Here is a 25,449-nt window from a genome sequence, read left to right as displayed (position 1 = left end):
CCCCAGCCTGTTCATATTGGGCTTCATGATCTAAGTTGATGAAGATGACTGACCAGGTCTCTTCCTCTAGAGGGCACCAGATCTCATTACGGATGGTTGAGAGCCACCATGTCATTGCTGGGAATTGAACTCAGCACCTTTGGAAGAGCAGGCAGTGCTCTTAACTGTCTTAACTGCTGAACAATATCTCCAGGCCCTGGAACTCAGAGAAATTGGCCTACTTCTGCCTCCCACTGGTGGGATGAAAGGAGTACACCATGCCCACTGGAGTTTAGTGAACTATTGATGGAGGTTATAAATAATGTAGGCCTTCTAAACTGTTACGCCACTAAAACATGTCTCATGACCAACATCTCTTTCCCTTGATGTGGTACACTGAATAAAATACGGGGCAGTTACCTCCAAAGCCTTTCCATTTATTGTATTCCTAGTTCGCCTTCTCATCTTCTTTCTTTTCTTTTGTTCTCTTACAGCATCCCCCTCGCCAAGAAAGACCATTTATTTGGGGCTTATCCCAACAAAGTCTAGTACAGAAAAGAAAGGAAATGCTTAGAGGGGAGGCTGCTGGGCATGATGTGAGTGATTGGTTCATGGAAAAGCTCCTCCTGAACTGCTCAGCGGGGTCTGTGGTGCTGACGTCATGTGTCATCCCTACCTAGCAAGTTCCAGACTGCTGAAGCTTATCTGCACCTCTGTCCTCATTGCTTCACTTAAGGACCAAATAATGTGGAACATTCAATCTGGAGAGTCACTCTCTCAGTTTATAGAACTGTGTGTGCAGTTTTTAAATGTGCGCAGTGTTGTCAGGAGCCAATTTCCTCCTAAAATCATTGCAGGAACCATCACCCTGGGGAGTCTGCAGAGAACCCCACACCCCTAATTGTGTTAAGAATCGTTCTATTGACAGAGCCTACCCCACACCCAAATTGGCTGTTAATGGAGAGCTATCTGTTAGCGGAACCCGCCCCACATTCCAAACTATCTAGAGAACTAGGTGTGTCAACCTGTGAACTCCTGACCTACGAGGACCACGTGACCAACGTGAACCACGCGGCAAGAGCCCAGGCCCCTGTGCCCACCGCCCAACTCCTTACCCTATATAAGCTGTCCCCATCTCTAATAAACAGAGGCTTTGACAGGAACCCCAGCTTAGCCTCCTTCTTGTCTCCTAGCTCATATCTTCCAGATAGTGCCTCTCCGGGACCCTGGAATAACTGACTGCCAGGCGGGTTACAACCCTTAGACTAAGTAACCCACCAAGGCAATCAACACAGTGTATGACATACATACATGGTACGAGCTGTGTGCCCCCGGAGGGTGGAGTCAACGCAGTAACCCAGCCAATGCCACTTAAAGATAAACTTTTAGTTGATTTTTGAGCCTCTCAAAACGTTTAGAACTTAATTTTAGAAGTGGCCCTCTGCAAACACTTTGCCACTGAGCTGTATCTCCCATCCTCTTTCTTTTTAAATTTTTATTCTATTTATGTATTTACTTATTCTTGTTTTAATTTTAGTCATTCTTTCTCTCTCTGTCCCTTGAGAGCTGGAGTTATTGGTGTGTGCCACCATGCATGGCTGATAATTCCATTTTTTCAAAAGGTTATATAGCTAGCATGGTAGTTCGTGCTTTTAATCCCAGCACTGGAGATACAGAGGCAGACAGATATCTGTGTTGGAGACCATATAAGACATAGTAAGTTCCAGGCCAGCCAGGGCTACATGGTAAGGCCCTGTCTCAAAAAAAAAAAAAAAAAAAAAAAAAAAAAAAAACTCAAGTGTTAAGAGTACACACTGCTCTTGTAAAAGCTAGGTTCTTCTTTCATTAGTCAGCTAGGTTTTTTTCTGCTCAAATGAGATAGATACTTTCATTTCTTTTAAGGGATAATTGATTTAAGAGCTGCAGCCAGTCCAGTGGAGTTTTCATGCAAATTTGGCAAAGGTTCCCATTCTCTTCCTGCTGTGATAGATGTAACTAGTTGGCCTAACCAGTTTGTCTGGACAGCTTCTGTCTCTGCCTTCTGAGCACTAAAATTGCAGATGTGCTCTCTTCCACCCAGCTTATGTGGCTTCTGGGGATCTGAACCTCAGTCTCTGAGCTAGCAAGGCAAGTAATTTATCCACTGAGCCAACCCCACACTCACAAATAACTTTTTTCTAAAGTAATTTCTTACTTTGTTGGGAGTTTACTATTTTCCCTATGCTACAGCATTATTTCTGGTTTTATAAGCATATTTTCTACAGCCTTGCTACTCAACATGGAGTCACTAGAGACAGTGTTAAGCCCCTTGTGCCTCTGAATCAGAATCAGACAAGACTCTTAAGACATACATGTGCCTTAAACACTGCACATGTGACACATGTGTTCTATGTCACTTGCTGGCATATAGCACAATGAAAAATGTATAAAAACCAGTATAAGTTCAAAATCTGAACAGGATGGGAATTCTTAAACAATTACTTTTTTTTTGTTTGTTGGTTTTGAGACGAGGTCTCACTCTTCAACTCTGCCAGGCCTGGAACTTTGTATGTAGACTAGGTTGGCCGTAAACTCACAGAGATCCTGCTGCCTGAATCTTGTTAATGAGGATCATTTAAGAACCCTAAGCTCAAACAGTACTCAGGACATTACAGTCTTTTGCAGACATGTACAGAGTAGCAAAATCTTCAAGCTGCTCAGTGCAAAGTTCTAGGTGAACTGAATTAGGGGGACACGGTCATTCCTTGTCCCAGCTCTCACTGTGAATATCTGTCATTACTGCATCCTATTATATACCATGTTTTCTGTTTTTCTATTTCTAACGGGCCTCCAGCATCATGCTGAAGTGCTGGCTGCTGATTTCCAATATAGGAAGGGTGCAGCATGCCTGACACATGTGCTTGAGAAACCTCTTCAGTTTAGAGCTATGGCAACAAGTTCATTTTCAATGAATCAACAACATGCAAACTCATGGGACAGGAAAAAAATGGGCTTCATCTGAAGCCCCTTCAGCAGGTGCTATCATGACATACAACGTAGTACGAAGAAACTATGGGAAGGAAAGAAAAGCAGCTTAATTTGTGTGCTCATGAGATGGTTTCTGATTTCATCAAGAGAGGGCTGGGGATGTAGCTCAATGGTAAAGTGCTTGCATAACACGTATGTATAGCTATATATGCATATGTTAATGTTTACGTATGTATGTATACATGTTAATGTTGTCACTTGGAAGGATCTAGAGTCACCTAGGAGACAAGCCTCTCGGCATGCCTGTGAGGGATTGTGTAGATTAGTTGAATCAGGAAGACACACCTTAACAGCTGGTAGCACTGGTAAATGGAATGGGATTCCTGATTGTATAAAACACAGAAAGTTAGTTTATTACTTTCTGCTTCAGGATGATGCACACATATGGCCAGCTGTCTCAAGCTTCTGCTGCCATGACTTGACTTTCCAAACATAGTGGCTTAATGGATTGTATGCTTAACCTGTGCACCCAAACAAACTCTTCCTTCCTAAATGTTTTGTTTGTTTGTTGTATCTACTTCTCAAGACAGGGTTTCTCTGTGTAGCCTTGGCTATCCTGAAACTTGCTCTATAGACGAGGCTGACTTCAGCTCATAGATATACACTTGCCCTTGCCTCCTGAGTGCTGCTCCACTGCCCCCAGAGCCCTCTGTACTTGTCCTAAGAATCTTTTCCTGAACTATCCCTGCCCCTAATCCAGCTACTCAACCAGATTTGTCCCTTATACTTCAGATGCTTTTGGCATCTCTTAGCCACATCCCTAAGGCAACTTATCTTATTCATGTCATAATCTACTGTAGTGAACACCATAGCTTAGTAATATGGAACATTAGAGTGCTATTTGTCCTGATGCTCATGGACTGATTGGGAGGAGTTCAATGAGAAGCTCATTGGGAGCTGCCCAGAATCGTCGAAGAAGATTGGACCACACATCTGTAGTATGGGAAAATATCAGTTCGTGATACTTTCTCTGCTGATTACAAGCATATAACTTTCCTATCACCATAAAGTCAACAACTTCTAAGTCAAACTAATGTAAATTGAAGATCATCTGTATGTATCTGTGTACATACATATATTTTGGCAGGTGGCAAAAATCAACATTCTGAGGTATTTCCTATGTCATACAAGGTACTTCTTATGTTTATTTTTCAAGTCAGCATGGTATGTCATGCCAGTGTGATGATCTGTGTTTCCACGCTCTTTTACTTTCACACAGAGCCTGGACCACAGAAAGGATCAGTAAATACTTCTTGTGTGGGGGAAACTATGAAAATTATAAGTTATTTTCCATAATTGAAGTTCCTTGAATCATATGTTTAATAGATGAAAAAGTTCAAAATTGACATGTATAATTCTACCCTTAACTCTTGCAGATGATCTGTGCTGTCGCCACACTCTGCCTGCCTTGTGCTTTAGTCCAGACTGAGGGCGGCATACAGAGACTGTGACAGATCTTTGTCAGGGAGAACAATGTTTTCCTTCTATCTTCATAAATTGGACTGACTAAAGACATAGTAAACGAGGTGCATTTTGCTTGATATTAATATTTAAAATTATATATATATATATATATATATATATATATATATATTTATACTGTACATGAGTGTATCAGCCAGGGTTCTCCAGAGTCACAGAACTTATGGAATTATTCTCTCTCTCTCTCTCTCTCTCTCTCTCTCTCTCTGTGTGTGTGTGTGTGTGTGTGTGTCTGTTTCTCCAGGAATTTATTGGAATGACTTATAGGCTGCCATCCAACAATGATGTTAGCTTTGAGTGGAAAGTCTAGTAGTTGCTCAGTCCTATGAGGCTGGGTGTCGCAACTGGTCTTCTGTATATTCTGGAATCCCAAAGAAATAGGTTCACAGAAACTATTAATTAAATCACCACTTTGCCCATTAGTTCTAGTTTCTTATTGGCTAATTCTTACATCTTAATTTAACACATTTCTATTAGTCTATGTATAGCCACATGGCAGTGGCTTACCAGGAAAAATTCCCAGTGTCTGTCGCCGGTAGATGCATGGCATCTCTCTGACTTTGCTTTCTTCCTCCCAGAACTCAATTCTGTCTTTTCTGCCTACCTAAGTTATGCCCTAGGCCAAGGCAGTTTCTTTATTCATTAACCAATACAAGCAACACACAGAAGGGACTCCCACATCACAATTCCTTTTCTGTTAAAAAAAAAAATATATAATGGTGTAGGAGGTCCGTCTGTCTTTGTGTTGCTTTCATTGGTTAATAAAGAAATGGCTTTGGGCCTGTTGATAGGGCAGAACTTAGGTAGGCAGGGAAGACAGAACTGAATGCTAGGAGAAAGGAGACAGAGTCAGAGGGCTGCCATGGAGCCGCCACCAGAGTAAGACATGCGGAATCTTTACCAGTAAGCCAATGCCACATGGTGATATACAGATTAATAGAAATAGATTCAATCAAGATCAGAGGCTAGCACTAATGGGCCAAGCAGTGATTTAATTAGAACAATTTCTGTGTGGTTATTTTGGGGCTAAGCTAGCCTGGGACAAACAAGCGGGCCCTCCTTGTTAATTGCATTAACACTTTGAGGCATTAAGTCATTAGCATTCTGTTGTTTAGGTAGTTAAGCTGCCCTGGACCAAGCATCCTGAAGGCAACCATTCTACAGGTAACCTCATATTACAAAAGACAAAGCAGAGGTATGCTTGCATATCCTGATCATCTGTCAGGATGGAATGGATCTACTTGTATGAGCCATTTTAATGTCAAAATAGTCAAGTAATCACATCGTGAGTCAGGATACGTAGCTATACTCGTCAACCATTTTGAGCAACGTCCAAACTTTCTGACCATGAGACAAGGTAGAAATACGCTCACATTGTTGGGCCTCCACGGGGAGGGAAGAGAAAATGAGAGAGAGACAGAGAGTGGGGAGAGGGAGAAAGTAGGGAAGAGGAGGTGGAGAGGTAGAGACCTGCCTCTTCAGAAGAATGGCAGGCAAGAGAAAGAGATGGGAAATGGGCAGAGCTTTTCTCTTAAAGGGACCTTTGCACCTGCATACAGTCAGGGAACTTCTTGCCATATGCAGAGGGGTGACTGTGCCAGGTTCCCAAGGGGCTCCAGGAACTAACACCGATCATCCAAACTCAGGTCCTCAGCCTTACAGCCAACAATTTACAGGCTGAGCTGCATCCCTAACTCTGTGGGCAAGAACTTCTATTAGGGTTTGTATGGGAGATAAGACCCTGATTAATTTTATTTTACTTTGTATAGAGTAAAATTCACTTTTTAGGAAGAGAAGTTTACAGAGTCAGGTATCCGCCACCACAGTTTCTTCACCCCCAGCATTCTCTGGTTAACATCACTGGTCATTTTCCATCCCATTTAATTTTGCCTTTTCTCAAATGTCCTATGAATGAGTTGTAATGCAGTTGAGCAAGCCAAGGGGAACAACCCAGTAAGTAGGCAGCAGCACTCAAGGACCTTGCTTCAGTTCCTCCCTCCAGGCTCCTGTCTTGACTTCATGTCCTGACTTCCAATTATAATGGACTGTAAGCTGAAATAAAGCCTTTTCTGCCCAGCTGGCTTTTGGGCATAATCTCCATCACAGCCACAGAAAGCAAACTAGGACAGATTTTCTATTCTTATTCTAGGAAAGCTATAAGCGAGGAGAAAGGATGAAAAGAGCATCTCAGAGCTGGAAGTTTAGTCATGCCTGCAGACCCCAAGGGAAACCTCACACCATGTACAAATGCGCCCTTCTCCATGTGTTCTCAGTAACTAGCAACCAGACAGCATTCCTATTAAACAGTAAAGTGTGGACACAACAGTTACACAATGAAAGACAGTAAATAAATTATTTCTCTTCTTTCTAAATTATTTATTTTTGTGTGTTTATGTGTATGTGTCTGTGTGTGTATGTGTCTCTGTGTGTGTGTGTGTGTGTGATGAAAACGCTTGTTCACAGGTACACATGTGCATACACAAGCCACAGCCCTTGGAAGTCAGAGTATAATTTTTCATCTGTTTTCTCCTTCCACCGTTAGTCCCAGGGATAAAACTCAGGTCCTCATGCTTGCACAGACCTTTTTTACCCACTGAGCTATCTTGTTGGCCTCCTCTTTCCTTCTTTGGGATTGAAGTGGGGAGAATCACTCAGCTGTTACAAAGGAACAACTTTTCCTGGAATTTGTTAGGAGACTACTTGACTAGCATTGATGAGGCCCTTGGTAAGAGAGGGGGAGGAGAGAGAGAGAGAGAGAGAGAGAGAGAGAGAGAGAGAGAGAGAGAGAGAGAGAGAGAAAGAGAGATCTCACATTAGAACTGAGAAGCAACTGCTGCCAGCTGCATTTGTGAATGGCCTAAGCTGATTTGCGGTTTCATGGTTATGACTCTACAAATCTATTCAGAACTTCATGTGTGCAAAGCTCCCTGTGCTGGGTTGGGCTGCAACACTGGTTAGCTGCTCTAATTGGTTGATTCGTAGAAGAATATTTGGAGTTGATTAAGAGAGGCTGATATGTAAATTAATGCAAAGTCTATGTAAATGAATTTTCTAGTTCCAGCACTAACATCAATCCCAAACTCCCCACCCCCACCTCCCTTTTGATCTATGGGCTCAAGCCACTCTCTGGTCCCAGCTTCGAGAATCCCTGCAGCCACTTGTACCCACCAGTAGGCCTTGTCTACTTGATGCATTAGGCCATCAAAGTCTGCAGCCCAGCAGGCCACAAAGGATAGCCTCCCTCCTAATCATCTTCAGACTCCACCTCCCTTTTCCCTAGGAACACACTGTGAAGCTTCAAATTTGGGACAAATGGCTGAGGTGCCTTTGAACATATCAAAGCAGGCCTGCTCACTAGGTTCTCCCAGCAGCCCTCAGTTTCTGCCTGTTACAGGGTGTGGCTTGCCCTGGGACTTGGCTGCCCTTCCCCCAAAGGCTCTTCTCTATATAATCCAGACGTTTTGATTATCTGTCCCCATTTTACCTTTGGCCTTCTGACTACTGCACCTTGTTTTCCTCTCTCCCCTCTTATAGAGCCCTGGACCACTTGTCCAGGGGATGGTACAGCCCACCATGGGCTGGGCCCTACGCCACTGATCACACTAAGACAATGCCTTACTACTGGATCTCATGAAGGCATTTCTTCAGCTGACGCTCTTTCCTCTCTCATGACTAGCTTGTGTTGACACACAAAACCAACTAGTCCAACTGCTAAATGCAAACATTGAAGTCCCCTTGTAGTCGTCAAAAAATTAATATGAAATAGGGAAACTAGGTATGATAAATTTAATTAAAATTTTCTCATAGTTCTTTATAGGATCCAGAGACCTAAAATGGGCATAGAAACTTTTAGACAGTGAGTGATAAATTCAAATTAAATTAAGTCATTGACAATGACAAATTACTTTGATAAATAGGTCCCACCGGCTCTCAGTTAAAATAATTAATATTGCCAATGTTAATTAAAATGACCTTTAATAATTAAAGTTTATTACCTAATATCTAATTAAAAGGAAACGGTTATCCCACTGCTTATCTGTTTAGTAGCCCCAGTTTTTGTTTTGCTAGTTCTTGAACCTGGACGAAGATAAATGAGAACTCCTGGAGGCTAACAGTGTACTTAATACTATAGTTCATCCTGCTACGACCTCCAGTACTCAGGACTATTAAAATCACCCACCTTATCTCATCCACAACTACAAGTAGCTATTTATAGACTTGGCCAATGTGTTCTGTACACAGCCTCCCGCGACGGCCATCCAGGCACAGTTTGTCTTCTCTGGAGGGACACAACATACCACCGGAAACTCAACAGCGCTGCTACTATGCACTATCTTACCCCCCCCCCCGCTCCCCCCCTCTCCCCTTCATCCGGGACACAGGGGCAGCATTATATCAATGAAACATTCTGCCAAGGTAACCCACTTAACACACTCCTTAAGGAAAACTAGCACACAGTGAATCCCCTTCAGATTCCACTGACAATATATTCATCACTCACAAACTCTACATGAATCTAAGTATTGTGGCTACTTACAAAACAGCCCGACTTAAACGGGGGCATCTCCCACAAAAGGCTCTGACAGTTGTGCAAACTTTTAAAATAGTGGCTGGGGACCGTTGAGTTTCAAACCCAAGATAAATGGTCAAGGTGCCTATTTAACATATCAAAGCAGACCTGGCTGCCAGGTTCTCCCAGCATCCTTCAGTTCCTCCTGTTACAGGGTCTACCCTGAACTCTAAGCTGAGGTGCCTATTTAACAGGGACATGACACAGTTGGAGGAGTGTTTGTAAAAATCAGTTTGGGGGGAGAAAGGGTTTATTTCATTTTACAGTTATAGCACAATACCAAGGGAAGCCAAGGCAGTAACTAAAAGCAGGAACTACAGCAGGACCATAAAGGAATGAATGCTGCTTACTGGCTTCCTTTTCATGGTTTGCTCAGCTTGCTTTCTTACACAGCCCAGGACTACCTGCCCAGGGGTGGCAATGTCCACAGTAGTCTGGGCCATCCCACAACAATCATCAAATCAAGAAAATGCCCCCAAAGTTTTGCCTACATGAAAATCTGACGGAGGCTGTTTTTCAATTAAGGTCCCCTCCTCCCAGGTGATTCTAGTTTGTGTGTCAAGTCAATAGAGACTAGCCGGCGTACCTATTATGTAGAAACCCTGGAACCCAGCACCATAAATCCTGAGTATGGTGGGGCATGCCTTTAGTTCCAGCACTCAGGAGAAGCTTCAGAAGTTCAAGGTCATCCTCAGCCAGATCTCTAGTTCAACACCAGCTGAGGCTACATGAAACCATCTCAAAAATAATTTTATTTAATTTAATAATTAAAAAGTGAGGAGGCACTTCTATCAGCCTGACACCTCTTTTTGTGTCTCCCAAAGTGCCTCCCAGATCACTGTCTATGGCCACAAGTCATGCAATGGTTTCTAATGCAAGACACAGCCCCTCTCAATCCTGTGTTCTACACTACTTAAGTTAATGTGACTGGCTACACACAACACTGTCTTAAAAATACTCTCCCAGACCACATCTGTCTGTCCATGGCACTTTGGAGCATAGAAATAACCTTAAGACAAGATGCAAGTCTCCTGGATCCTCTTGCATAGTCCACCCTCAGGAGGTGGCCTCACCTGTGTTCCTTACCAGATGCTATAGTGCCAGAGGAGGTCCCCTTTCCTAGACTGTTTAGCCACCTGAAAACTCCCTTGTGGCTGAGAGAACTGCTTTGGGAGTGCAGCAAGTATAGAACCAGACTTGCCTCCATTAAAAAATAAGCGATATTCTCTGGCCAGGACACTCCTGATGAAGGATGGGCCACTTAAAGCAATTGGCACTTGAGATTTTGGTCAACAAATGGCCCACTTCCCTCTTATTACCAGTTGTTGGGCCCTTGCCCAAGAGTTTCCATCAATCCCAGCCCCCCCCTCCAACCCCCAGGCAGAAAGCCTCTGAAAATTTCTTGCTCCATACATCCCTACATGTGAAATCAAACCCACACATTATCTCTACATAAATTAGGCCACAGCCCAAGGCCTTGCCAGGACACACCTTCTCTCCTTTCGAGTTATAGCTGTCATTCAGAAAAACTGGGGCACATACATCACTCTTAAGTACACAGGATAGGCTGCCTCTTCATGAAGGTTACCATAGAAATTTCATATCCATGATGAGGCTCCAGTAGCAGCTCTGGTTGGGAGGGATTATAGCCTCAAGCAGGTGCCTTTCAAATCCTAGCTTAGGAGTGGGTGTCGGTCTTACACTAACTTAAAAAAAGTCCTCATCTCCCTTCCTTATATTTGCAAGATGTTATATCTCACTTCTTTGTACTTAACAACTTATTATAGAGAAGACCCCTTTGATGCGTTTGTCTGTGTCTTCATTAAGTTTCAATGATCTCCTCCTGCAAAGGCTAGAGGTTCTCTACTCCTAGGATATCCAGGGAACACCCTTGTCTGCCAGGTGGGGTCAGAGAGCAGTTTGCTGTAAGGCACGGTTCTACAAATGAAAAACGGAAGGACAGGAGAACTTAAGAAACGTGACCCAAAACTCAAACAAATGTGGGAGGCTAAGTCAGGAAGATGCTGTGAGTTTAAGACCTGCCTGGAATACTTAGAGAATTTTAGGTTAGCTGGGGCTACAGAGTGTGCTGCTATTTCCAAAAACCCAGCAACAGCACTAGTGCTAAGGAACTTAACATGTTTATAACAAAAGTACATCTCTGATTTGAGTTCCAAGTTGTCTTTGCTTTTGTTTGCTATGATATGATATAAAAACTCTCCTGCCTCCAATTGATGGAGGAGGGTCATCTTTCTATCTGTTGTTTCATTGGTTAAGTAATAAAGAAACTGCTTGGCCTCTGATAGGACAAAAAACTAGGTAGGCAGAGTAGACAGAACAGAATGCTGGGAGAAAGAAGCTGAGTCAGGGAGTCGCAATGATTCTCCCACTCCAGGCAGACACAGGTTAAGATCATTCCTGGTAAGCCAGCTCGTGGGCTACACAGATTATTAGAAATGGGCTAGTCCAGGTGCGAGAGTTAGCCGAGAAAAGGCTAGATATAATGGGCCAAGCGGTGTTTAAAAGAATACAGTTTCCGTGTAATTATTTCGGGGCATAAGCCAGAGCTAGCCATGTGGGCGGCCAGGTTCTGGGGATGCAGCCCCGTCGCTTCTATTACAACATCCAATCTGTATTGCGTTTCTCATTCCTGTGTCAGAACACCTGGCAGAAGGTGCCTCAGGCAGGATGGCTTAATGACTGTGGTACAGTGTATGTTTGACTGTTCTTCGTGTTCTACGGTACTATGCCTGTAGTGTGGTGCCTGCCCTACAAGACAGTTCACTAGTCAGGTAAGGGCCTGGAGATTTCAACATACACACACAGAGACAGTGACACGGGTCATCTTTGAATCAAGAATGCCCCCTTTATTATGTTCAGGGGCAGCTTATATAGTGCTCTGGGCACACCCCAGCTCTTGGGATCTTTCAACTGCAGGCCCACCAGAAATCATTCCCCTGCCATCAGGCTTGTGCTCAGAGCAGCTGCAAGCATAGAGAAAACAAGATGTTTACTCAGGCACAAGAAATTCAGGGTCTGGGGGTCCACAGTTCCCAACATACAGTCTGTCATGGCAGCCTGGGCAGCTTGCTTTAATTCAGTAGGAGTCTGCAGCACCATCTTGGCCAATTAAGATGCAGAGAGTTCAGCGAGAAGCCTAGACTATACCCCTCAGAGGCTCACCGCAAGAACCCACCTCCTCCAGTCATGTCAGTTACCTCAGAGGTTCCAAACTAGTGGGGACCAAATGTCCAAACTCATAAGCCTGTGGGAGACATCAAGCCCTAAACCATGGTGATGGAGTTTTAGCATGCATGCACTCAGTGCTCCCCTTTTTGCAGTGTCTGGCTCTGTCCTGGCTCAGAACCATAATCAAATGACACTGGTGATGGAGGAAGGTCATTGGTTAATTAAATAAAGCTGCTTGCCCTGATAGGTTAAAACGTAGGTGGGAGGAGTAAACAGAGCAGAATGCTGGGCGGAAGAGGAAGTGAGGTCAGACTCGACAGCTCTCCTCTCGGGGGCAGACGCCCAGAGAGACATGATGCTCCACTCTTGCGGGCAGAGGCGAGAGCTCTGCTCTCTGAGTCACACGTGATGAAGCTCCGACCCAGGTTGGACGTAGGCTAGAATCTCCCTGGTAAGCCACCTTGTGGGCTACAGCAGATTATTAGAGATGGGCTAGTCCAGGTGCGAGAGTTAGCCTAGAAGAGGCTAGATAGAAATGGCCAAGCAGTGATTAAATGAATATAGTATCCGTGTAATTATTTTGGGGCATAAGCTAGCCAGGCGGCCGGGGTGCGGCGGGGGTGCTGGGGATGCAGCCCCGCCGCTCCTATTATTACACACTGGCTTCATTGTTTTCAAAGGGCATTTCCTCTTATCTACACAGGTTTAAAAGGAATATGGATGCAGAATTCCTTCTTTTTTAAAAAAAAAAAACCAAAACTGTCTCCATGACTAGGATATAGCTTAGTGGTAGAGCAATTGCCAATCATGGTCCCCAATACCACAAAAAGAGGAGAAAGAGGGGGGATTTGCATTTCCAGGATAGGTAGAAATATAATTTTCTAGATTGTCACAAGAAAGGAGACTGAGGACCACAAATAAGACTTCATGTCAGATTATCAGATGTTCTTCCATTTTGTACCCCCATTTCTAAATCACAGGCTGGGGTCCCAGAGTTTTGAGTTTCCTTGTTTTTTTTTTTTTTTTTTTTATTAAGGAGTCTTCTTTGGTTTTTGGATTGGGAGCTTTACTCTTTTATCTCTCTTTCCTCCCTTTCTCCCTTCCTTCCTAGTTTTGTGTGTGCATGTGCACATGTGTGTGTGTGCGCACGCGCGTGTGTGATACCACACCTGTGGAAGTCAAAGGACAGAGTCCTTTCTTTCCATCCTCCAAGTGGGTTCTGGAGATCAAATTAAGACCAGCAGCTTCTTTACCTGTTAAAACTATTTTTCCAGTTATCCCCTTCTTTCTTTTATTTATCCGCCTCCCCCTCCTCTTAAAGGTTTAACCCTTCTGGAAGCTTGTTGTGGCTTCAGCCCCTCCTTTGTAGGAATGGGATTGGCTGAAGACAATGCCTGTCTTCTCTTGGGTTCCCCCTCCACTCTCTCTCCAAATTTAGTGCTTTTCTTTGAGTGGTTTTACTAGTCTTCTACCTGAATGCAGAATGTCCTCACACCTTCCTATCCCATCCCCCCACATAAGCTCTCACTCTGTGTAGTCTGATAAGCTACAACTGATGAGCCACATGGACTGTCTTCATCACCCAGACTCTCCAAGTCACCTTTTGTGCATTCATGGTGTGTATTGACCTTCCTCTTCAGACTCCCAAGGAGCCACCAAGTGCTCTATGACAAGACTGTGGCAGATACAGGACACACGCAAACCGGCAATTGTAAAAGATCCTTAAGATAACGCATTAACCAATGGGTGCATCTTCCATGAATGAGTGCTTGTGGTCTAATCCCCACATAAAATTGTCCTTTACAATTTCATACATATATACAACGAAATATGATCATATTCCTTTCCCATTTCCACTCTCCAATTTTAACTTCTTCTTAGGGTTCTCCCATTTGCCTCTTTGCTTAATGTCTTACAATGGGAATTAAGTTTGAATGTGTATATTGGTGGAGACATTTAAACTACAACAGGAGCTGAACAAACTTTGGAATTTCTAGAGCCTGTCAGCAACAGATCTAGGATGTAAGGTGAGTCTGACTCTTTCTCCCCATCATTTCCCTCTGAGTCTCCCACCCTGCATACTGACTCACTCCTGTGAGGTGATGCGATGGTTTGAATAAGAATGGCCCCCACAGGCTCATATATTTGAATGCTTAATCAGCAGGGAACAGCACTATTTGAGAAGGATTAGGAGGTGTGGCCTTGTTGGAGGAAATGTGCCACTGTGAGCCGTATTTGGGTTTCAAAAGCCTAGGCCAGGCCCAGTCTTCTCTTTTTCTCAGCCTAAGGGTCAAAATGTAGCTCTTAGCTACTGCTCTGACAGCTCCCTGCTTGCCGCCATGCTCCTTGCCATGATGATAATGGACTAAACCTCTGAAATTGCAAACAAGCCCTCAATTAAATGCTTTCTTTCATAAAAGTGGCCTTGATCATGGTGTCTCTTCACAGCAATAGAACAGTGACTTATACAGGTAATGTCTGCTGTCATCCAAACCAGGCTGAAAAAAGAGCATAGGAAAGACACTTAGAGAGGCACAAAAAAAAGGTTTGCCCATTCCATTTGTCTCCGAAGGCAAATTTTTAAATAAAATGTAAACTTTTGGAGGCTCTGTAATTATCAGGGGGAGAGACAGACTTTCCACCAAACACCTGTTTCACATCTAGGTGGTTTGGGCCACTCAGAATTGCACTTGTCTCTCTAAACTCATCCCTGTCTTGCAGTGCAACATGCTTCCAACTTTGGGTCTGGAGTTTGCTTTACCCTGGCAGGTATTAACAGTAAGCATCCACACTTGGCATACTCAAATGGTGGGTGAAATAAAAAAAAAAACAGCTATACCCTTCGTCTGGAGCCTGGAACAGGGTTGCTCTGCAGACGTGAGGGGTCCCTGTAAGGATGATGGCCTTGACGTAGCAACATCAAATTTTAGCTCCTGTAAAACTGTCATGGAGCTTCCACATAATTGAGGAGATCAGAACTCTGCTCTGGCTCTTTCCATTCATCTGCTACCACTCCTGACTTGCTGTTTCAAGTCACATTGAAGAAAGCATTTATTTAGCTGACAGCCTATCACAGGACATCTATCTGCATAAAATGAGCCAATTTATAGTCCCCGCTGACAGCTGGTTTGAAGGGAAGGCCATTTGCTTCCATTGATTACAAGGAACAGGGATTGATTTAGCTCATCAGCCTGTGGTAGCAGATGTTAGAAAGACCCCATTGTGTCAGGCTCCCAGGTCTCCAGAGACTGCAACGTCTCAGCAGCAGAACTTCCTGAGCTTGGCATGATCCAGCGGAGGTCGCTTAACCTTCAATTGACCCTTATGCTATTTTTAAGATGTCTCAGGAAAGAGAGAGAGAGAGAGAGAGAGAGAGAGAGAGAGAGAGAGAGAGAGAGCATTTCTCTTTGGCAATGAGCTGTTAGGAGAGGGGAAGGGAATTCAGTAGCATCTCTTTCTTAGAACTCTATAGATATCAGAAAAGAGATCATTCTGCCAAAAGTGCCCCAAAGGGACAGTATCTGATGCTATAGTCACAGATAATATTTAAGGTGTATGATGAAACTGGTTTTCTTCCTTCCCCTCCTTTTCCTCTCGTGGTGGTGGTGGGGGGGTTGGTATAGGACCTGATGGTATAGTGTCCAGAAGCTTAGTTCTAGAAGCTTCCATAGAGCTGGAAACTTCCTTGAAACTGCCCCTCATGCTCTTCCCTGGTCCTCTACAAGGACCATAGTCAAGATTTTCCAAGGGAATCAGAGGGGTAGAAGAGACCTAGGGCATTGTGGAGGAAGGAAGAGGGAGGTTTGGAGCAGAGGGGAAGGCTCTGTCAAACACTGGCTGAGCAGAGCGATGCCAGATTAGTGGGAGATGATGGATGTGCATTCTGTTCTGTACTCTGTGACAGTGTCTGAGGGTGAGTCCCCTCCCGTGGCACACATCTGCTAGGCCCACCTACTGCTATTGCCAGGGGGATTTGTTGGCCATCCATCCCTCTTGCTTTCATGTGTTAAACCACACTGCAGCATCTGAGCCATTTTGGGTTAGTGGAGTCTCTGAGAGGGGAAACTTGGAGGTGGCTGAGTGTCATGAGACTGTTCCTAGGGTCTACCTGAACAAATAACGTCTCACCTCACACAGGAAGTCAATGACAGACTAGCACAACAACACCACCAAGTTAAGCCTTGTGAACCAATGAGTTTACAGGGTCGCTAACCAGAAAAGAGAGGACCCAAAGTCAGCTGCGCAGTGCCATCACAATCAACTTCATGAACTTCAGAAATACCTTTTTCTGTGCTGCTTTCTTTGAATCATTCATTTTGATTCAGATACATAGATGATAGCTTGGAGAACTCAGCTTGTTCAGAGTGGGGCAAGAGCTGAGCTCCCAAGGCTCCTGGTTCCACAGCTCCTGCTGTGGTTATTACACAGCGTTTGAAGGAAGAAAGAGCCCCGCCCCTGTGGTGTTATCCTGGGAGTTCTGCCGCCCCCATGTGCCACACCCCCCAGTGGATGAGATATTTACTTTTGAACTTGTCAGAAACCTGTGGTGGAGAAAGGAGAGTTGAAAAGAGCTTGTTTCCCTACTCCGGGAAGTACGCTGACTTGCCTGTGCTCCAAGCCCAAAATTTTCCACAGCCCCAGGGCCTTACAGGGATCAGGATTCAAGGACTGCTGGCCAGGGCTGTGCCTCTCACTTTTCCCAGCAAAAGCATGCTGCCCTGAGTAACAGCTGGTTTGTCTCTACCTGCACAGCTTGGAAGGTTCAAGAAGCCACATCTCCACGACAGGGCCTGGCAGCAGCCTCTGAGGCCTCACACAAAGAGAAACACCCAGCTCACATGTTGCTCCCTGGTCGTCGGAGTCAAGACACCTCCTCCCGCCTTCCCACCCCTACCCCAAGCCACTGGCTTTGAATGAAAGACAGCATGGCCAGTATGCAGAGGCCTGTTCATTTGGTCCTTGTGGAACCACCTTCTGCCATCTACTTTAAAGCAACGGCTTCCCACCGCTGCTCGGTGGGATGTAAGCTAGGAATGAGCGACTTCGCACCTTGACCTTGGTCTGCTTTAAAAAAAAAAAAAAAAGGGTGACAGGGAGTTGTTTCATGAAAGGGGGAACACGACGGAACATGACGGACAGAGTAGCTGTCAGTCACTTGATATCGGGGTGATATTTATGGGATTGTCTGCCCCAACTCGGGCAGTGCCAGTGAATGAGTAGGTTCAAAGTGGCTCAGGAGCCAAGCCCAAGGCTGCTTCTAAAGCACCATCCTGTGACTGTTTAGCCAGTGTGTTCCCGGGAGCTGAGCCTTGCATCATTTATGTAATGGATTTGTTCCCCTTCCCCTGGAAACAGGAAGAAGAATGTCAGCTTTCTCCTGGAGTCTTTGACTGCAGGGCTCATGCAAGTCATTTTCCCAGCCTTGCCCAGCAAACAAAGATGCTTACATGCTCCGGGCACTGCAAACACCCTTTCAGTGGCAGCTGGTCCTGGGATTAGCTGCCCCTCCTCCCCCTGCCCTGGTCCCAGCGTAAATCCTTAGACCTCGGCTTGGGTTCATTCCTTCCCTGCACACAGGCTCTTTGTAAATGGGAAGAAGGATCCACAAAATGTTACCCCACGTCCCTGGGGAACCAAGAGGGAGGAGTGTGTTTGCACCCGGCCTTGTACCCGCTGCGAGCCAATTCAGAAAGCCTGTGACCTTACCCAGCTATGTGGATTCTTTCCAGAAATTGCTTCAGCTCCTTTCAGAAACTTAGCTACTCAGTCTGAGGTATCTCCTGATGTCTGGAGAGGGCTGGTGAAGTAACCCCTGACAACACCAGGCAACATCCCCGTCCCCGACAGCGAGTCCAAGAGCGACTCCTTGTATCTAGGTGGCTGCCAGGACCCCTTTTGACTGCTCAGCTCAGACTCAGAGAGATATTCATAGTCCGTGGAGACCAGATATCTCACTAGGGCACCCCCAAGGCATCCAGCATGTTTGATGTATTGTCTCATCCTGCATCTAGGTAAAACGCCGAGGCCTGGAGGAAAGCCACCAGCTGTCCATGGATTTAATCAGGCTGCTTTATTAGCTATCCGTGTGAAGTTCCCAGACGACAGAAACACACACACAGTACCCTCTCTGTCTCTCTGTTTATCTCTCTCTGAGAGAGAGAGAGAGAGAGAGAGAGAGAGAGAGAGAGAGAGAGAGAGAGAGAGGAGAGAGACTAACAAGGCCAAATAACTCAACTTTAAGATTACGGAGATCTAAAATATCTCAGACTAGAGCCAAATCATCCAGGGCTATTTTTATAGTTCTTTGGAAGGTTGTTCACTGACTGCACCTCCATAACATTCTAGTGACTACCAAAATCTTACAATGTACTCTCAATTGACCGTTAACGGGAAAGCTACACCGGTGATAGACAGCACCTGTCGCAGACATTGCCTTGCTTTGCTGCACCACCGCTGTGGTCCTCACCAATGCATTCTGTAAACACTCTGATGTAAGACTTTCTTGTTCTGGAAGTGATAAAGCATCATCGTGTAACCGGTTCCATGGTGGAGGTGGTATTTGGGGGAATTGTTCCTGGGCCTGGTCACACACATCTGGCTCCAGAGGGAACTGTTAAACTGAGTAAGAACTAAGCTTTTGCATTAACACCTGCAGGTCTTGGTGTAAGTAGGATTTTGTTGGTATTTTTAGAGCTCTACTGTCAAACTGGGGTTAACAGGAGCCTGAGCACTGAGTGAAAAGGAAAAGCTGCCAGATATAGTGGTGGCTATGCATGCCTTTAATCCCAGCACTCAGGGAGGCAGAGGCAGGTGGATCCCTGTGAGTTCAAGGCCAGCCTAGTCTACAGAGTGAGTTTCAGGACAGACAGAGAGACACAGAGAAACCCTGTCTCAATAAAAAGAAGAAAAAGAAAAGTGGAAGAGTGCAATTGGACTGTCTGCGGAAGAGTCCATGTTGCCAGCATCTCCAACAAGTCTGTGTTTATGTCACCTCAACCCTTGTCTGTCTCCTGCTAACTTGCTGTCCTGATGGGTCCTTTCCTCTCGGGGAATTGCTGTGATGTAGATAAGTGTCACCCAGAGGCTTGTATGTTAAAGGTTTCCTTCTCATCTTGGCACTGGCGAGAGATGGTGGCACCTTTAAGTGTGTGTGGAGGGGTGCTAGTCTTTATTTACCTCATTAAGTTACAATAGAAGCAAATTATGGGATTCCAGCCCTTTCCTCTGTCACTCTCTTTTCACAGTTAGCCATGATTGCTTCACCAGAGGCCTGAAGCAATAGAACCAAATGACTATGAGTGAGCCACTTTTCTCTCTTTTAGCGTGACTAGCGCAGGTGGTTTATATTACAGCAATATAAAGCTCACTAGTACAGAAGCAACGTTTAACCCTTCAGGTATGTGTTCAAGGCACTTTTGGTTCGCATTTTATTTTCTTAAATCACACTGCCAATTGATCCCAAGTTTCCTACAAAAAATAAGACAGGCAGGTACTTTTGTCTTAGTTATCTTTTTCTGTTGCTAATAAAAAAAACCATGACCAAGACAACTTGTAAAAGGAAGAGTTTGTTTGGTTTACAGAGTTCATCGACGTCACCATCACAGCAAAAGTGATGGCAGCAAGTGGACTTGGAGGCCGGGCAAGGTGGCGAAGAGCTCACATCTTGAATCATAAGCACTAAGCAGGGAGAACAAATTGGAAGCGATACAGAGACTTTAAGTGCTCAAAGCCAGCCTCCAGTGACAAGCGTCTTCCAACACAGCTGTGCCCCCTAAACCGCCCCAAACAGTGCAACCAGCTGTAGACCAATACGTGTTCAAATATCTGAGGGTATTGGTATATGAAGAGAAAAGGGTTACCTGGCTTACAATTTACAGGTGTGAATCAGACTGGATGATTTATTGATTTGGTTTTTGGTGGAGGGTACCAGATGGTTAAGAGTATGCCAGAGCCGCCAGCTAATAGTGAAAGCCAGGTAGTGGAAAAAGACCGAGAGACAAGAGCTCCACAGTCCTCTTTAAGAGTATACATCCTCTGCAGCCTAATGATGTGGGATGCTCCTCTGCGCCCGCGAATATGTTTTATTACCTTTGGTTAATAAAGAAGCTGATTCTGCCAATAGCTAGGCAGAATAGAGCCAGGTAGGAAATCCAAACAGAGGGACAAGGAAAAAAGGGTGGAGTCGAGAGAGATGCCAGCGGTCACCAGAGGAGGAAGATGCCAGAGGATTATTAGTAAGTCATGGGCCATGTGATGATGCACAGATGAGTAGAAATGGGTTGATTTTAATATGTAGAGATAGCCAGTAAGGAGCCTGAGCCATTGGCCAAATAGTTTGTAATTAATATAAGCCTCAGAGTGATTGTTCAGAACTTGGCAAACAGGAGAGAAACTTTCAGTTACAGTCTGAGGTCCTCCCAATAGGCCCTAGCTCTTAAAAAGTCATAACACCTTCCAGTAAACCCTGGGGACCAAATCGTTGATGTGTGGATGCTTAGATAGCATCACTGATATTCAAACCACAGCTCAAGTTGGTCAGTAATTGGAGTAAGGATGATACAGCAGGCACCTTGGGCTTTGTTCTGTCTGTGCTACTGTGACAAAATACCTTAGCCTGGGTAATTTATATACAACATAAATTTATCACTCGATTCTGGGGTTCAAGGGAGCCTGAGGCCAAGGTGCTTACAACTGTAGTGATTGATAATGGCTTCTCTTATGAGGGTTCTAATCTCAGGGCTGAGGTGTAGCTCTGTGGTAGGGTGCTTGCCTGGAATATACAGTGTCCTGAGGTCAATTCCCAGCACTGGGGAGTGGGGAAGGCATTGATCCCAACTGTGTGGCCTCATTACCTAACCACCTCCTAAAGGCTCCGTATCTTAGTTCTACCATGTTGTGATTAGGCTCCAGCGCGTGAATTTTGAAAGGACAACAATATTTACACCACGGCAAGCATATTGTATTTGCTCACGGTGTAGATGGCTTATTGTACTAATATGAAGTTGTATTGTTCACCTTCCCGTAGGGAAAATGGAACTTGGAAAAAATTGGAGTGTGCATTATGCAAATGCTTTGGGAGAGCAAGCAGTCTGTCACTTTCTCTTTAACAAAGATGCATTTGCTGTTGCTTCTTAGCATCTGTGGAAGAGGCGGTCCAGGACTCTCTCTGAACACCAACATCTGGGGATGCCCACATGCCTTATATAGAACCGTGTAAGATTTATGCACACCTTCTTCTCCTCGTTAATCATCTGCAGATTACCCATAATTCCTAATTCAATATAAGTGTTTGTAAATAACAACTATGTGAGTAGTTATCGTACGGATGGTTTAGGGGTGGCAAGGAAAAAATATGCCGGAAAGCTCCACACAGATGCCATTGCTTTGGGAGTATTTTCTCTGGGCAGTGGGTTGAATGTGAGGATTTGGCATAGAAGACTGAACGCTCACCAGTAAGTCCTCGTACATAAGAAGTCACTGAAAGGGCTTGTGCAGAATGTTTGTAACACCAAAGCAGCAGCAACCTAACCCTCCTTGGGGAAAAAGAATAAACTGGTTTGTTCACTCAGTGTCCCAGATAAAATGAAGGTTTTCAGTCTGGGAAAATTTCAGCAATGTCTGGGTGGCATAACTCTGAGAAGAAAAAGCAGAAAATACAGTGGGTTATCATTTATGTGCATCTCAGAAGCAGTCACAATGACAATAGATGTCAGGAATATGCACAACCCAGTAAATAGGAGTCAGACCCTGAGGCTGCCGAATGGCACAATTGCCATCTTTGCACGCAGGAAGGGAACTGGCAGCCTGGGTGAGAGCTTTTGCTATGTCAGTTCTTGGTTATTGTTCTGAGCCTGGAGACGGTACCCAGTGCCTAGTGCCTCGTGCAGGAGAGTTCCTATTCAACCATGATCAGGTCCCGCATTTTAAATGGAAGAGAGCACAGCAGTGATTGAATAAAATGGTAAAATTTGTATTTTAGTGGTGATATATAGTTAGAGACAGCATATAGATATGTTATGCTACTTTTTGTGTATTTGAACCACGTCATGAACCACTTCACTTCTAGGGCAGGAGAGATGGCTCAGTGGTTAAGAGCATTGACTGCTCTTCCAGAGGTCTTCCCAGCAACTATATGGTGGCTCACAACCACCGGTAATAAGATCTGGTGCCAACTTCTGTCTGCAGGGACACATGCAGGCAGACCATTGTATACATAATAAATAAATAAATCCTAACCAAAAAAAAACCTTTGTAAAAAAATTGGAAACAGCAAAGAAATGTATCAAAATGTCCATTGTTGCTTGTGGCAGCAAGGAAGGGATGCATGACTTCTCTCTTCCTTGACTTTCTACACTTTATGACTATGTTATCTTTATAATGAAAAAAAGTACAAATTTAGGTTTCTTTTAAAAGCAATCACATAAAAAAGAAAAACGAACTCACTACCGTGACAGAGTTCCTGAGGCCTGGGGCTTTGCATCGGCTCCTAGCAAATAGGGAACCCTTTGTGAGGTGTGGTTAAGAAAATCCTCAGGGCAGCGTGCTAGCAGGCCGTATGCCAGGCTCATGTCACACAGTGAGCACAGTGTTACCTACGCTGACACCAGTATTTCCGCAAGACCCAATTGATAAAATCTTTCTGAAGGCATCGTCTATGCCAAATGGGAAAAGGTTCACATTGGCCAGCTAGCCTCCAGGCAGCAAAGGAACAGAGCAACTCTTGTTCAGATTTTACTGCTGCCCATTTTAAGCCAGCATCTTTGCAGCAACCATGTTAACTCAACACAGATTTTGCTGCGTTAGGTCCTGGACCTACACAAAGGGATATCCAACTGTCTGTTACCTGCTGAGGTCCTTGGAGGCCCTGAAATATAAATAAAGGTCCTCAAAGCTCCAGAAGACAGCATCCTTTGGGGATTTCCAGGAAGAATGAAGCTCCTTTAAGAGTCTCCCACCATCTCTAGCTGCTTCTTCTGGAAGTCTTTCCCAAATTACCTCGCTGGGGGAAGGCCTTCAGGAATAGATTTATTATGAAAAAACTTGTTACATTTTCATAAATATCAAGAATAAGAGCAGTTCAATGTATCCCTCATTGGGTCCCATCTCAGTCTAACAGGGTCAATATCTTTGCTCACTTATAGCTCCCTTATAGTATTTTGATGCAAATTCTAGGTATCATATCATTATACCTGTAAATATTATAGTATATGTTCCCAAAATAGTAAACCTCTTTCAAAAAACATAGTATTAATATTATACTTAACAAGTAATAGCATTTACTTTCAAATTTTTGCTGTCTCGTGGAGTTTTTAAATGGTTTATTCCAATCAAGATCAATAAAAGGTCAAATTGTTACAAGTAGCTGTTAAGCCTCTGCAGTATTTTCTGGTTCACAGGGTTTTGCACTGGGTCAAAGAATTGTACCACTTTATGACAGAGTCTCAAAAAATATGGTGCATCCTTTTAATTGCAACACTCCAAAGGCAAAGGTAGTCAGACCTCTGTGAGCTTGAGGTAAGCCTGGTCTCCATAGTTCCAGGCCCTCTGGACTTTGCAGTGAGACCCTGTCTGTCTCAACAAAGAAAAAAGAGATCGGTTCTGCCACAGAAGATGGGTAGTGAATACCAGCCTCAGCTCTATGAGTCTAGTTCCCCTTTCTACACTGTAGTAATGGAGCAACGGGCCACTTCCCTGCCGCCCCAGCTCCCCGCCGCCTGGCTAGCTTATGCCCCGAAATAATTACATGGAATACTATAAGTATTCTTTTAAACGCTGCTTGGCCCATTAGCTCTAGCCTCTTACTGGCTAACTCTCACATCTCGATTAACCCATTTCTATTAATGTGTGTAACACCACGAGGTGGTAGCTTACCAAAAAGATTCTAACCTGCGTCCATCTCTGAGAGGAGAGCTGTGGCAACTGCCTGACTCGGCTTCTTTCTCCCAGCATTCTGTTCTGTTTACTCCGCCTACCTAATTTTCTGTCCTATTAAAGGCCAAGGCAGTTTCTTTATTAACCAATAGACAGATGACCCTCCTCCATCACTACAGAGGTTCATCCAGTGCTGTGATCTCCAAAGCTGCCTGGCTTCATCTAGTGATTCACTTGAGAGAGCAAGAGTTAGGAGCTGGGATAACCAGGCAGTGGTGTTAGACACCTTTAATTCCAGCACTTAGGAAGCAGAGGCAGGTGAGGCTTTGTAAGTTCAAGGCTGGCCTGGTCTACAGAGCTAGTTACAGGACAACTGGAGCTGTTACACAGGGAAACCCTGTCAAAAAAAAAAAAACCACCCCAAAACCAAACCAAAACAAAAAACCAAAACAAAACAAAAACACCTGGTTTACTCCAAGTATTCTGGCTCAGTCAGTACAGTACTTGCTACGCAATCATAAAGCCATGGGTTTGATCCCTCAGAACCCGTGTAAAGAGCTGGACACAAAGGTTTGTGCTTATAATGCCAGTGCTGGGAAGGTGGAGACAGGCGGGTATACAGGGCTCACTGACCAGGCTATCTAGCTGGGTAGGTGAGTTCTAGGTTCAGTGAGAGACCCTGTCTCATCACATGAGATGGAGAATGATTGAGGAGGACACTCAGAACTGACTGCTGACCTTGACATACATGTTACACATTCTTACACAGTGTACATATGTGTACACACGGACATGTGTACACACAAGTTAAATAGAAATCAAACTTAAGTGTGTCTGAGGAGTTTCTGGTCGGGTTTGCTCATCTTTCATCCCATGACTTCACTGTATCCTTTGATTCTCAAAACCACTGTGCATGCCCTCCTGCTACTTGACTCCGCAGAGCCCCGTGAACCGTCTCAGCTCAGATTAGAGCCTATTACTGTCATGGCGATCAGTGTTTTTATTGTACATGCAAAGATTTTGTTCTTATCAAAGCACAATGGTTTAATTATAAGGAAAAGATAATATTTTCTTACTGCGTCTGAACATCAAATTAGAGCATCCTTAGACTGAACTGTATACAACGTTTGATTTTAAAAATTGCTACTTGAGTTGACTTGAGTTTCATGAAATAATTGTTAAATAAATCGTGGCTTAGCTTTGTAAGAGCCTAGGCAGTTTGGATGCTCAACTTGCTAGACCTAGATGGAGGTGGGGGTTCCTTGGACTTCCCACAGGGCAGGGAACCCTGATTGCTCTTCGGGCTGAGGAGGGAGGGGGACTTGATTGGG

At 44.5% G+C, this 25,449-nt stretch overlaps 1 non-coding gene across 1 annotated transcript in view; it reads right to left on the bottom strand.

Annotated features, from left to right (window-relative positions):
• The window catches only part of LOC102000998, an 86,497-nt gene that overhangs the window by 4,502 nt on the left and 56,546 nt on the right, over nt 1-25,449 (bottom strand). Inside the window, exon 3 of the transcript XR_258447.2 lies at nt 400-524. This is a non-coding gene — a transcript (uncharacterized LOC102000998). The remainder of the gene's footprint in view (nt 1-399; nt 525-25,449) is intronic.

The sequence above is a fragment of the Microtus ochrogaster genome, chromosome 16, assembly GCF_000317375.1.
Source record: "Microtus ochrogaster isolate Prairie Vole_2 chromosome 16, MicOch1.0, whole genome shotgun sequence".
Classification (NCBI taxonomy): Eukaryota; Metazoa; Chordata; class Mammalia; order Rodentia; family Cricetidae; genus Microtus; species Microtus ochrogaster.
This window is presented reverse-complemented; position numbering and strand designations above follow the sequence as displayed.